Genomic DNA, 13985 nt, shown 5'->3' on the forward strand with positions numbered 1-13985 from the left:
CCACGGTGGGCAGCATTCCAGAGGCTAAAATAGGAGGATCCCAATTCCGTGCCCGTCTGGGGCTACAGAGTCAATTCCTGGTCAGCCTGGGCAATAGTGAGTCACTCCATTGAGAATTTGTTTTTTTTTTAATTAGGAGATAGACAGTAGAACTCAGTGATAAAATATTTGCCTAAAATGTCTAGTATTCTCTCTCTCTTCCCCTCTCTCTGTCTCCCTTTCTATTTATCAGAGATGAAATATTAAAAACAATTAATTTTTTAAAATTCTATATAATATAAGTGATAAGTGATTCTTGCTTTCACTTCATTTTAATTTGATGAGCAATGGAAGAATCTAGAAAAGTTGTTTCTGTAAACCCTGGTGGAAAGGTTCCAGCTAAAAGACGAGGGCACTCAAGGGCTCATGTAGATCAGAAGGAGTCTGTGTGGCAGATGAACAGGCATGTGCCCCTTGCTCACAGACCCCTCACCTGTTTGAGAGTGCAGCTAGGAATGCAGTGAAGTCATTGAAACAGAGTTAGGGACAGAAAAGCCCACTGATCAGGTCTGAAGGTAGTATTCACTGGGGGTATAATTTACTTCGATCCATCCTTTCTTCTATACATGAAGAACTAAGAGAATTTAGGTAGTTTACTCCATGATCTTCAAGTATACAAGTTACACTACAGAGCTCTCCTTTTAGCAAGCTTGAAAATCTCAATTGAGTCAGATGCTGAAATATGCATGATATTTACTGACAAATGTCTCATAGCTAACAGAATTTTTTCCCTAACATCTAATTTTGATACAGTGTGAGTTTCCTTCCATCTGTCCTAGTCTAAGTTGAAATCGTTTCTACCATATTTTAATATAATTTCACATGCTCAAATGGTTATTAATTATTCATTCAGCCTTTTATTTCCTATACTCCACAGCAATAATTCATCATGGAAGGATCTGTGATATGGGAACGAAGAACTCTCCTACTTACACTTATATATTTTCCCTACCTGCATTTTTTTTTATTCACATCCTAGCCATTTTCCTAAGTCTCACTTGAGTATTCCTTCCTGATGAAGGCTTCCTTTCTTATTGCAAATATTATTAGCTTTTGTTTGCGCTTATTATTTCTGAGCATATAAATGACAAAACAATAGAGGAAATTGCTCAGAGAGAATTGCATTTATAGAGAGAATTATAAAAATATTTAAGTTAAAATAACATAGAAAAACAGCACAATTGTTTTTAAATTCCTAACGAGAAACAAATTCTACATGGGTTTCCGACATTTTTCTCTAAGGCACTGAAGCCAGCAAATACTAGCATGTTTTTGTATCTACGCAAAGATTATGAGTAAAAGATTTTATTATTAGCCATGTGCTTTAAGTATGAAAGCCATTCCCTAAAAGAGAGAGCCCTAAGAAAATAAATATATATATACGCCTTTTACCTTCACTGAAAACTAAGCACTAGAAGATATGCCTCAGCATATTCAGAAAAAATAAAAATACCAAATCATGATAGGGTGAGCCAGAACATAAAATGTCATCACTCAACATAGACACAAAGTAATTATGAAAATATATCTAAAGGTTGGAGAGAGAGCCCAGTGGTTAAAGGTGCTTGCTTGCAGAGCATGACAAGCCTGGTTTGCTTCCCTAGTACCCATGTGAAGCCAGAAGCCAGATGCACAAAGTGGTACATGTGTCTGGAGTTTGATGGCACTGGCCCGAGGTCCTGGGGGCACCCATTCTCTCTCTCTCTTCTGTCTCCTCTCTTTCAATTAATTGAGTAAATATATGTATATGTGTATAATATTAAGCATTAGTTTATAAAACAGAATTCAAATATTAACTTGTTGCAATAAGAAATAAAACAACCTAAAAGATTAACAATATAACTATCAATAAACTCAGATTATTGATCATTACTCAGTAAGAAATTAGATGGGTGAGAGTAGATTGAATAAAAGTTTGCTAAATTTGGTGTATCAAAAACAATAATAAGATGGTATTTCAAGTTTCAAAGTATTAAAGTATACAACATCAAGGATAATGAGAAAAAAAACATGTTCGTTTACTGAGGAAGGGGAGTATACATTCAAGGTGACTTAGTCAATTTAGATTGTTTTTTCAAAGCACCATAGCCTACATGGCCTGAACAAGAAAAATGTTTCTCTGATAGTTCTGAATAATGAAATGTCCAGGATAAGGCTGCCAGAGGATTTAGTTCATGGTTTACAGATCTCCAGCATTTTCCTGTGTCCTCACGTGTGTGTGTGTGTGTGTGTGTGTGTGTGTGTGTGTGTGTGTGTGTGTGTATGACACAGAGAGTGAGAGAGAGAAGTAAAGAGAGAGAGGGAGAGAACTTTCACAGCTCTTTTTATTTTTATTTTTGGTTTTTTGAGGTAGGGTCTCACTCTATGTCAGGCTGACCTGAAATTCACTGTGTAGTCTCAGGGTGACCTCGAACTCACAGTAATCCTCCTACCTCTGCCTCCTGAGTGTTGGGATTAAAGGCGTGTGTCACCACGCCCATCTTTTTTATTTTTTATAAGGGTCTTAATCCCATAATGAATCCCCATTACCCAATCAAGTACTAATTATCTTTACAGGCACTACCTACAAACAACATCACATCAAAAATGTACGAACTGTGGGAAACACATTCAGTTTATAGCATGGTGACAGTTTGATAGTCTGAATTAAAACTCTTATCACACAGAGAGAGAGAGAGAGAGAGGGAATTAAAAATGAGAGTTTGATATCTTAATTTTATGAAGAACTAAGACATCTGAAGTTGTCTTCTGGCCTACACATGAATATACTTCCCAACACACAGAATAAAAATTGAAAGCGAGTCTTCTACATCTGAAATTTATTGAGAAGTAGTAAAGCCAGAGTTTTTCTTTTTTGTTTGTTTGTTTGGGTTTGGTTTTTAGAGGCAGGGTCTCACTGTAGCCCAGGCTGACCTGGAATTCACTATATGATCTCAGGGTGGCCTTGAACTCATGGCAATCTTCTAGCTCTGCCTCCCAAGTGCTGGGATTAAAGGCGTGCACCACCATGCCCGGCTGAAGCCGTAGTTTATATATCACAGTTACTGGAATCTTGGAGGTATACTCTGTCTCACACTGGGCACATGGGGTATGGGAAAGACTGATTCAACTGACTCTTACTACTTTTCCATGTGTTTTTATGCCTTTTCCTTGGCCTTATTATCAGTTATTCTTCTATTTGATGCACTCTTCCTGCTCCGATGTATGTAGCTTAGTCCTCCTTTGAGGTCTAAAAGTGTTTTCTGTCTCTGTAATCTAAAAAGATTGACGACTCTATTCAATCATAGCTTGAGAAAATGTTGATAAATTTATACAAATATATATTTAAAAATATTTATCAAGGTGTGGTAGCACATACTTTTAATCCCAGGATTTGGAAACCAGAGGTAGGAGGATTGTCCTGAGTTCAAGGCCACCCTGAGACTACATAGGTCAGCCTGGGCTACAGCAAGGCCCTACCTTAAAAAGCAAAAAAAGCAAAAAATAAAAAATAAAAAGATATAAATTTTGATGTGAAGATCAGTCCATATTCCCAACTCCATTCTCAGAAGTAACTATCATTTAGAGGATCCTCTTGTTAATATCTGCATTTGTTGATGCAGAAAAAAAATCTTCAGATAAATGCATGCTATAGGGGGCTGGAAAAATGGTTTAGTCACCTACCTGCAAAACCTAAAGTCACAGGTTTGATTCCCCAGTACCTATGTAAGCCAGATGCCCAAGGGGGTGCATGCTTCTGGAATGTGTTTGCAGTGGCTGGAGGCCCTGGTGTGCCCATTCTCTCTCTCTCTCTCTCTGCTTCTTTGTTTCTCTCTTGCAAATAAATAAATAAAATGTTAAAAATATTTTATAAAAAGAATGCTGTGCTAATTGTTTTAAAATTTAATTTTAATATATTAATATTGTTAATATTGTTAATATTTTAATATATATTAGTATAAATTGAGTAAATGTCTACATTGGCCATTTTACTAGATGGATATACTATTAAATTTAATTTAGAATTAGCCTTTGAACATACATTTGGCACATAAAAAATAGAGAAAGTGGATATATTCAAGAAGAAATTTATTGTCATCTTACTATAGGTTATAATTTGGAAATACAAAACAGGGTGATAACAAATGTTTTTGAGACTGAGATAAGCGATGGCTAAAGAGGTGATAAAGGAATCAATTATTTAGCTTCCAATAAATTTTAGAAAATTCTAAAATTGCATTAAATTCATTTTCTCTCAAATAACAGAACACAGTGATGGTAAGAATCTAATCTTTTCTTGAATGGTCCAAAGTAAAAAGATCCCTAGATGTTTTAAATAACTTATTTAAAAAACTTAAAGATTGGGCTGGAGAGATGGCTTAGCAGTTAAAGTATTTGCCTACAAAGCCAAAGGACCTTGGTTCAATTCCCCAGGAACCACATAAGCCAGATGCACACAATGGTGTTTGGAGTTCCTTTGCAGTGGCTGGAGTCCCTGGTGCACCCCATTCTCTCTCTCTGTCTCTCTCTCTCTCTCTCTCTCTCTTTTTCTCTCTCTGTGTGTATGTGTGTGTGTATGTCTGCCTCTTTCTCTCACTCTCTCAAATAAATAAATAATTTTTTTTAAGTTTAAAACTTAAAGATAACAAGGGCTGGAAAATGTATGCAAATACCACTTACACATTATTTAATGTCACAAAATAATGCATTTGGAGGGTTTTTTTTTTTTCAAATCAGGGACTTATTATAGCCCAGGCTGACCTGGAATTCACTAAGTAATCACAGGCTGGCCTCAAACTCACAGTGATCCTCCTACTTCAGAACCCTGAGGGCTGGCATTAAAGGCATGACCCACCATGCCTTACTAATTTTTTTTTTTTTTTTTGAGGTAGGGTCTTGCTCTAACCCAGGCTTACTTGGAATTAGTCTCAGGCTGGCCTGAAACTCACAGCAATCTCTCTACCTCTATCTCCCAAGTGATGAGATCTGGCAGGTAGTGATGGTTCACACTTTTAATCCCAGCATGCAGGACGATAAAGATTGTGTGAGCTCTAGGCCAGCATGAGACTACATAATGAATTCCACATCAGCCTGGGCTACAGCAAGAATCTACCTCAAAACAAAACAAAACAAACAAACAACAAAGACAGATTCACACAATCTTTTTTTTTTTGTCTCTAAATCTGCCATTGGTCACAGTGCTATAATATAGACTGAAGAGAACTGTGTAATTCCTTCTGCTTAGAGGTTTTTTTTTATTTTTATCTTTAAATGAAACAAATCATTTCAGACTTGCAAAGCAAAAGATGGAGTAAATGCAATAATTCTAAGCACCAGGACTAATTACAATTCTTTATTGTTATTGACGTATACAGTTTTGTAGAAACATGATGGAATAATAATTGCATGTGATTTACATTCAGTTTCTTCAGAATTATTTTTGCACATACTTTGCTTACATCTTGATGCATAGCAGTGTCACGTGTTTGGAGCTGGACTACTAGACGGAAGGGATTCATTCAACTGAGTGACATCCAAAGGGGACAGGCTTTGACAGCTCATGCGTCTCTGTTTTGGGCAGCCTCCCTGAGCAGTAACATGGGGATGCTACAGGACCACCTTGATCCAATTGGCTCAGTCTTTTACTGTACTGAAAATATCTATTAAAATCTGGTACCTCAGGTTGGAGTGATTCCTTAGCGTTTAAGGCACTTGCCTGCGAAGCCTATCAGGAAGCATGTTTGAATCTCCAGGTTCCATGTAAGCCAGATGCACAGTGGCACAAGCAGGCAAGGTCTCAGGTGGGCACAAGGGGGCACACATGCATAGAATTTTATTGTAGTGGCTGGAGGCCCTGGCACACCCATTCTCTCTCTCTCTCTCTCTCTTTCTCTCTCTCTCTCTCTCTCACTCTCCCATTAAATAAATGCAGGCTGATCTGCTTGCCTCAAAAAAAGAAATCTGTTACTTCCCAGAACACAATCTGAGAATACTGAGAAGATGGTCCACACGATGTCGGCTCCCCACCCTCCACTTTACTATCCAAATATATTCGTGAACACTTTGTAATTATTTACTAGATGAATAAAATTTATCTATATTTATCATACATATCATATTTTGAAATATGCATATGCTGTAGGATAGCTCAGTCAACTAAGTGGCATATGTATCACTTTATATATTTATCAAATTTCTTTTAGGTTTTCCAAGGTAGTTTTTTTTAATTTTTGCTCTAGGCAAGGCTGACCTGGAATTCATTATGTAGTCTCAAAGTGGCCTCAAATTCACCGCGGTCTCCCTACCTCTGTCTTCTGAGTGCTGGGATTAAATATGTGCACCACTATGCATGACTATATCCATTGATTGATTGATTGATTGATTGATTTACTTATTTAAGTGAGTGAGAGAGAGAATGGGTGTTCCAGGGCCTCTGGCCACTGCAAATGAACTCCAGATGCATGTGCCACCTTGTACATCTGGCTTATGTGGGTCCTGGGGAATCAAATCAGAGTCATTTGGCTTTGCAGGCAAACACCTTAACTGCTAAGTCATTTTCTCTATTAATTTGTGTGTGTGTGTGTGTGTGTGTGTGTGTGTGTGTGTGTGTGTGTGTGTTGGTCATTCTTAAAAATCTACTGTCAAATGTTTTGAATACCCTAGAAGTTCAGCATGCCCAATCTCTTGAGAGGAAGAAAGAGTCCATCATACATGAATATCAGAAATGGGAAACAAAAAGAGACCCTTTGAGGTAACATAAGTAACCAATGTTTTCCCACTGTTTATTTGGATAAAGAGGAATACTCATGCTAAAAATTAGATGAAGTTTAAGATTTGTTTATAGTGCTGCATTATTTAACAGACTCTTCTCCAGACAGAAATGAACCAAGAGCTGATTTCTTTGCTCCCAGCATCTGCGCAACCCAATCTCTGTTAGGAGGAGAAAAAAAGAACTAGTTTAACTACGGGTTGGGGAATTCTAGCTAGACTCTGATATTATGTCCTGTATGCCACAGCTTTGGATGTTGCCTGAATGCTTCTGGTTCAAGTTTAATGTTCAGTCATTTGCCTTAGGGAGTCCAGTCTTTCCTGGGGTAAAAATGAATAGGTCAATTGTGGTCATGCTTAAGAAGCGATATGATAAACATTGCCTTGCAGAAAGATTAGCCTTTTACACTTGGGGATGGATAAGGAGATTGTAAAGATTGGGGAGGGGGAAAAGAAACAGCAATCCTTGTAGTTGACTGAGAAGGATGATATAGATGTCACATTCAATGTCTAGATTTCTAACCAGGAATTGTGGAAATCAGGAGAAGGAACGGGTTTAACCTCATAGTGGCTGTGATAGGAGTTCTCCCTAGGAAGCTAAACGCATGGCGTAGAGCTCAGGAGAGATCTGAGCTAAAATTTGAATTAGTAAGGGAAGACACTGAGTGCAAAGGGCAAGGTGTTAGATAGACCAATAGTTCTCAGCAGGTCCAAGGCTACTACTACGGTATCATCGTCAAAGTCTTAACCTCTGAAGTAGTTCTACCCAAAAGCTTGGTTTATGAAAACATAATGTATGCACATTGAGTCTGCAGGAGCAAGTGATTCCATAGGCTACCATGAAGCTAGAAAGTGATAAAAGGCACAAATTATTGCAAGGACTTGTTAAACAAAAGAACAGATGTCATGAAAGTCATTCAAGTCATTTTGTTATTTTGCTTTTAATCATCTCAGCAGCCCCAAAATGCATGAACCATGGAGATTTACCCATAAGTCATTCAGCCTATAGCTAGAGAATACTTTTCTACAGTCCAGAGAAATTGCCTCTCAATGTTCTCTTTGCACACGTTTAAATTTCTACATTTTGCTCCACCAGAACCCAACACATTGCCAAAGAGAAGGCTGCTAACCTCTTGCAAGATAGCTTTAGGAAATGAGAGGTCCATTAGCAGTTCAAGAATGGATAAGGAGAGCTGGAGAGATGGCTTAGCGGTTAAGGCTCTTGCCTGCCAAGCCTAAGGATCCATGTCCAACTCTCCAGGTCCTACATAAGCCAGACACAAGGTAACACATGCATGCAAGTTTGTACATGTGCACAATGTGACACACACACACACATGTCTGGAGTTCAACTGCAGTGGCTGAAGGCCCTGGCTGCCAATTCTCTTTCTTTCTCCCTCTCTCTTGCTCATACTTTCTCTCTCTCTCATAAACAAAATAAAACAATTGAAAAAGTGGATGAAGAGGCTGGGATGGTTCCTGCCAACTCATACTACCAGTGAGGTTTGCACTCCTACCATCCCCTGCAGACGATGGTTTCTGCCAGTATATCTTAGGGATCCTTTCTGCAAAGCTTCATTCTTTGAGAGTCAGCAACAGAAAAATCTTTCTTCCTTCCATCTTATCTCAAGCATGGAATATCCCTTATGTCTTTGAGACACTGGGAGATCTTGCTTTACACTCTGGGAAAATCTGACAGTGATCTCTTTCTGCATTTCACCTCATGTCTCTTGCTTTAGCTTTATACTCTCAGGTCGTAAGGTCTTCTTGATATCAAGACAGGGTCATAGACATGGGGCTTAAAAAGCAAATGTATGAATGTTGTAATTCCCTTCCTTTCTTTTTGAATGAATCGATATACCAGTTAACGGTGTGTTTGGTCTTCCTTAACTCCCTTCCACAGCCTAGAGGGTCTAGACCTTATGTTCTCTCTTGTCCTGTTTCTTCAGTAGTCTTCTCACTCTCCCTCCAAAAAAGAAAATCATTCCTTTGAAAAAGGATTGAGCTTGATAACCTGTTTTGTCATTTGGTCTCTAGTCTCCTAATGTAATTTTAAATTTGACCTCACTTTTAAGAAAGAGAAATACTGAACGATGTAAGTACAACCCATGGACAATTTCCACCCCTCAATTTAGAATTTTTCACATCCTTATTCTTTTTAAATATTTATTTATTTATTTTTAAACAAAGAGAGATCAAGAGAAGAGAGACAGAGCCAGAGGGGGAAAAAATGGGCATTCCAGGGCCTCCACCCACTGCAAATAACCTCCACATACACATGCCACTGTGCAGCTGGCTCTATATGGGTACTGGGAAATTGAACTCAGGTTGTTAGGCTTTGCTGGCAAGCACCTTCATCATTGAACCATCTCTACAACCCAACAGCCTTATTCTTAAATGTTAGCAAGGCCCACAAGAATATCAGCTTTTGAGTATAAATACTTGTAGGGTGTAATCTTGCTATGGTGATGCTGCAGAGTATTGCAATACTACAAAGCAATACAGAGGCTGAAATTTTTTTCATTTTTATTTATTTATTTTTGAGAGTGACAGAGAAAGAAGCAGATAGGGAGAGAGAGAGAGAGAATGGGTGCACCAGGGCCTCCAGCCACTGCAAACGAACTCCAGACGCGTGTGCCCCCTTGTGCATCTGGCTAACGTGGGTCCTGGGGAATCAAGCCTTGAACCAGGGTCCTTAGGCTTTACAGGCAAGAGCTTAACTCCTAAGCCATCTCTCCAGCCCCCAAGAGGCTGAATTTAAATCATGAAGAGAATTACTAATTTTATTAAATCAAGAAGTGGCCTCATGGTTGGAAGGTAAGCCTTGGTGCATCAGGGAGTGAGGTGTCCTCCTGTTATCCAGGGTTCGTACTGGGTAAAGGGATGTGTTTCCATAGCATTAGAGAATCAAATGCACCTTCCTGGAGCATTCACAGTTCTTCCTATAAGACAACCTGAAGCATTGTGGGTGGCCATCTTTAGAGAAGGTTAATAACAGTGCCTGTTGGTGTAATTCAGGGTAATACAATTAATAGGTTGCTGGCTGAATAGGAAAAAGTTAAAACCAAGCAGAACACCAAGTTTTTGAGAACCTATTATTTGCCTGGCACTGGCTCACCAGATCAGCGATTGATCGATACAAGACATATAATCAGACACTTTCGATCTACAAGCAATTCTTTGTCTCTGTTAAAGCTGAAAAGTGAACTGAACCTCTACAGTCTCGCTTCTTAGCTGTTGTCAGTGGATCAGGCTTCATTTCACCTGTTTGACAACCCAGACATATTTTTTTTTTTTTTTTTTTTTTTTTTAATTTTTATTAACATTTTCCATGATTATAAAATATATCCCATGGTAATTCCCTCCCTCCCCACCCCCACACTTTCCCGTTTGAAATTCCATTCTCAATCATATTACCTCCCCATTACAATCATTGTAATTACATATATACAATATCAACCTATTAAGTATCCTCCTCCCTTCCTTTCTCCACCCTTTATGTCTCCTTTTCAACTTACTGGCCTCTGCTACTAAGTATTTTCATTCTCACACAGAAGCCCAGTCATCTGTAGCTAGGATCCCCATATGAGGGAGAACATGTGGCGCTTGGCTTTCTGGGCCTGGGTTACCTGACTTAGTATAATACTTTCCAGGTCCATCCATTTTTCTGCAAATTTCATAACTTCATTTTTCTTTACCGCTGAGTAGAACTCCATTGTATAAATGTACCACATCTTCATTATCCACTCATCTGTTGAGGGACATCTAGGCTGGTTCCATTTCCCAGCTATTATAAATTGAGCAGCAATAAACATGGTTGAGCATGTACTTCTAAGGAAATGAGATGAGTCCTTTGGATATATGCCTAGGAGTGCTATAGCTGGGTCATATGGTAGATCAATCTCTAGCTGCTTTAGGAACCTCCACACTGTTTTCCACAATGGCTGGACCAGATTGCATTCCCACCAGCAGTGCAGAAGGGTTCCTTTTTTTCCACATCCCCGCCAACATTTATGATCATTTGTTTTCATGATGGTGGCCAATCTGACAGGAGTGAGATGGAATCTCAATGTAGTTTTAATCTGCATTTCCCTGATGACTAGTGACGTAGAACATTTTTTTAGGTGCTTATATGCCATTCGTATTTCTTCCTTTGAGAACTCTCTATTTAGCTCCTTAGCCCATTTTTTGATTGGCCTGTTTGATTCCTTATTAGTTAACTTTTTGAGTTCTTTGTATATCCTAGATATTAATCCTTTATCAGATATATAGCTGGCGAAGATTTTTTCCCATTCTGTAGGTTGCCTCTTTGCTTTTTTCACTGTGTCCTTTGCGGTGCAAAATCTTTGTAATTTCATTAGGTCCCAGTGGTTAATCTGTGGTTTTATTGCCTGAGCAATTGGGGTTGTATTTAGAAAGTCTTTGCCAAGACCAATATGTTGGAGGGTTTCCCCTACTTTTTCCTCTAGCAGTTTCAAAGTTTCCGGTCTGATGTTAAGGTCTTTAATCCATTTGGACTTAATTCTTGTGCATGGCGAGAGAGAAGAATCTATTTTCATCCTTCTGCAGATATTTATCCAGTTTTCAAAACACCATTTGTTGAAGAGGCTGTCTCTTCTCCAATGAGTATTTTTGGCATTTTTATCGAATATCAGGTGGCTATAGCTACTTGGGCTTACATCTGGGTCCTCTATTCTGTTCCACTGATCTACATGTCTGTTTTTGTGCCAGTACCATGCTGTTTTTGTTACTATGGCTCTGTAGTATAGGTTAAAATCAGGTATGGTGATACCACCAGCCTCTTTTTTGTTGCTCAGTATTATTTTAGATATTCGAGGTTTTTTATGATTCCAAATGAATTTTTGGATTGTTTTTTCTATTTCCATGAAGAAAGCCTTTGGAATTTTGATAGGGATTGCATTAAATGTGTAGATTGCTTTAGGTAAGATTGCCATTTTCACGATATTGATTCTCCCAAGCCAGGAACAAGGGATGTTTCTCCACTTTCTAGTGTCTTCTGCAATTTCTCGCTTGAGTGTCTTAAAGTTCTCATTGTATAGATTCTTTACTTCCTTAGTTAGGTTTATTCCAAGGTATTTTATTTTTTTTGATGCAATTGTGAATGGGAGTGATTCTCTGATTTCATCCTCTGTGTGTTTGTTGTTAGCATATATGAAGGCTACTGATTTCTGTGTATTTATTTTGTATCCTGCTACATTGCTGTAGGTTTTGATTAGCTCTAACAGCTTGCTAGTAGAGTCTTTAGGGTCCTTTATGTATAGAATCATGTCATCTGCAAATAGTGATAACTTGATTTCTTCCTTTCCAATTTGTATCCCTTTTATGTGTGTCTCTTGCCTTATTGCTATGGCTAGGACTTCCAAAACTATATTAAATAGAAGTGGAGACAGTGGACACCCTTGTCTTGTTCCTGATTTTAGTGGAAAAGCTTCCAGTTTTTCCCCATTTAGTAATATGTTGGCTGTAGGCTTGTCATAAATAGCCTTTATTATATTGAGATATGTTCCTTCTATTCCCAGTCTCTGTAGGACTTTTATCATGAAGGGATGTTGGATTTTGTCAAATGCTTTCTCTGCATCTAATGAGATGATCATGTGATTTTTGTCCTTCAACCCATTTATGTAATGTATTATATTTATAGATTTGCGTATGTTGAACCATCCCTGCATCTCTGGGATAAAGCCTACTTGGTCAGGGTGAATGATCTTTTTGATATACTCTTGTATTCTGTTTGCCAATATTTTGTTGAGAATTTTTGCATCTATGTTCATGAGGGAGATTGGTCTGTAATTTTCTTTTTTTGTTCTATCTTTGCCTGGTTTTGGTATCAGGGTGATGCTGGCCTCATAGAAGGAGTTTGGTAGGATTCCTTCTTTTTCTATTTCCTGGAAAAGCTTAAGAAGCAATGGTGTTAGCTCTTCCTTAAAAGTCTGGTAAAATTCAGCAGTGAATCCATCCGGGCCTGGGCTTTTTTTAGTTGGGAGATTATTGATAACTGCTCGGATCTCCATGTTTGTTATAGGTCTATTTAAGTGATTAATCTCATTTTGATTTAATTTAGGTAGGTCATATAGATCAAGGAAATCATCCATTTCTTTCAGATTTTCATACTTTGTGGAGTATATGCTTTTATAGTATGTCCCTATAATTTTTTGAATTTCTCTGGAATCTGTTGTGATGTTACCTTGTTCATCTCTGATTTTATTAATTTGTGTCTCTTCTCTCTTTCTTTTGGTCAGATTTGCTAAGGGTTTATCAATCTTGTTTATCCTTTCAAAGAACCAACTCTTTGTTTCATTAATTCTTTGGATTGTTCTTTTTGTTTCTATTTCATTAATTTCTGCCCTAATCTTTATTATTTCTTCCCGTCTACTACTTTTTGGTTTGCCTTGTTCTTCTTTTTCCAAGGCTTTAAGGCGAAGCATTAGGTCGTTTACTTGCGACCTTTCTAATTTCTTAATATAGGCACTTAAGGCTATAAATTTACCTCTTAGAACTGCCTTCATTGTGTCCCAGAGATTTTGGTATGTTGTGTTCTCATTATCATTTGACTCTATAAATTTTTTGATTTCCTTTTTGATTTCTTCATTGACCCACTCATCATTTAGTAGTGTATTGTTTAGCTTCCATGATTTTGTGTATGCTCTATAGCCTTTCTTGCTACTGATTTGTAGTTTAATTCCATTGTGGTCAGATAGAATGCAAGGAATTATTTCAATTTTCCTGAATTTGTTAAGATTTGCTTTGTGTCCTAATATATGGTCTATTTTAGAGAATGTTCCATGTGCTGCTGAAAAGAATGTATATTCTGCAGCCTTTGGATGAAATGTCCTGTATATATCTGTTAGGTCCATATCTTCTATGACCTCATTTAGTCCAGATGCCTCTCTGTTTATTCTTTCCCTGGATGACCTGTCAATTGATGAGAGTGGGGTGTTAAAGTCACCCACCACCACCGTGTTTGGTGTTATCTGTGACCTTAGTTCTAATAGTGTTTGTTTGACGAATTTGGGAGCCCCCATGTTAGGTGCATATATGTTTAGGATTGTAATGTCCTCCTGTTGGAGTGTGCCCTTAATCAATATAAAGTGACCTTCCTTATCTTTTTTGACTAACTTCGGACTAAAGTCCACCCTGTCTGATATTAGGATAGCAACCCCTGCTTGTTTTCTAGGCCC

General features: G+C 38.0%; 1 protein-coding gene across 6 annotated transcripts in view; it reads right to left on the reverse strand.

The window, feature by feature from the left end:
- Window positions 1-9414: 9414 nt before the first annotated feature.
- Window positions 9415-13985, reverse strand: part of Pkhd1 (PKHD1 ciliary IPT domain containing fibrocystin/polyductin) — a 507380-nt gene continuing 502809 nt past the window's right edge. For all 6 annotated transcript variants that reach the window (XM_045156516.1, XM_045156514.1, XM_045156512.1 and 3 more), the window contains one exon: window positions 9415-10072. The gene's annotated coding sequence lies outside the window, so the exon portion shown is untranslated. The remainder of the gene's footprint in view (window positions 10073-13985) is intronic.

This window comes from Jaculus jaculus, chromosome 8, assembly GCF_020740685.1.
Source record: "Jaculus jaculus isolate mJacJac1 chromosome 8, mJacJac1.mat.Y.cur, whole genome shotgun sequence".
In the NCBI taxonomy this organism is placed as follows: Eukaryota; Metazoa; Chordata; class Mammalia; order Rodentia; family Dipodidae; genus Jaculus; species Jaculus jaculus.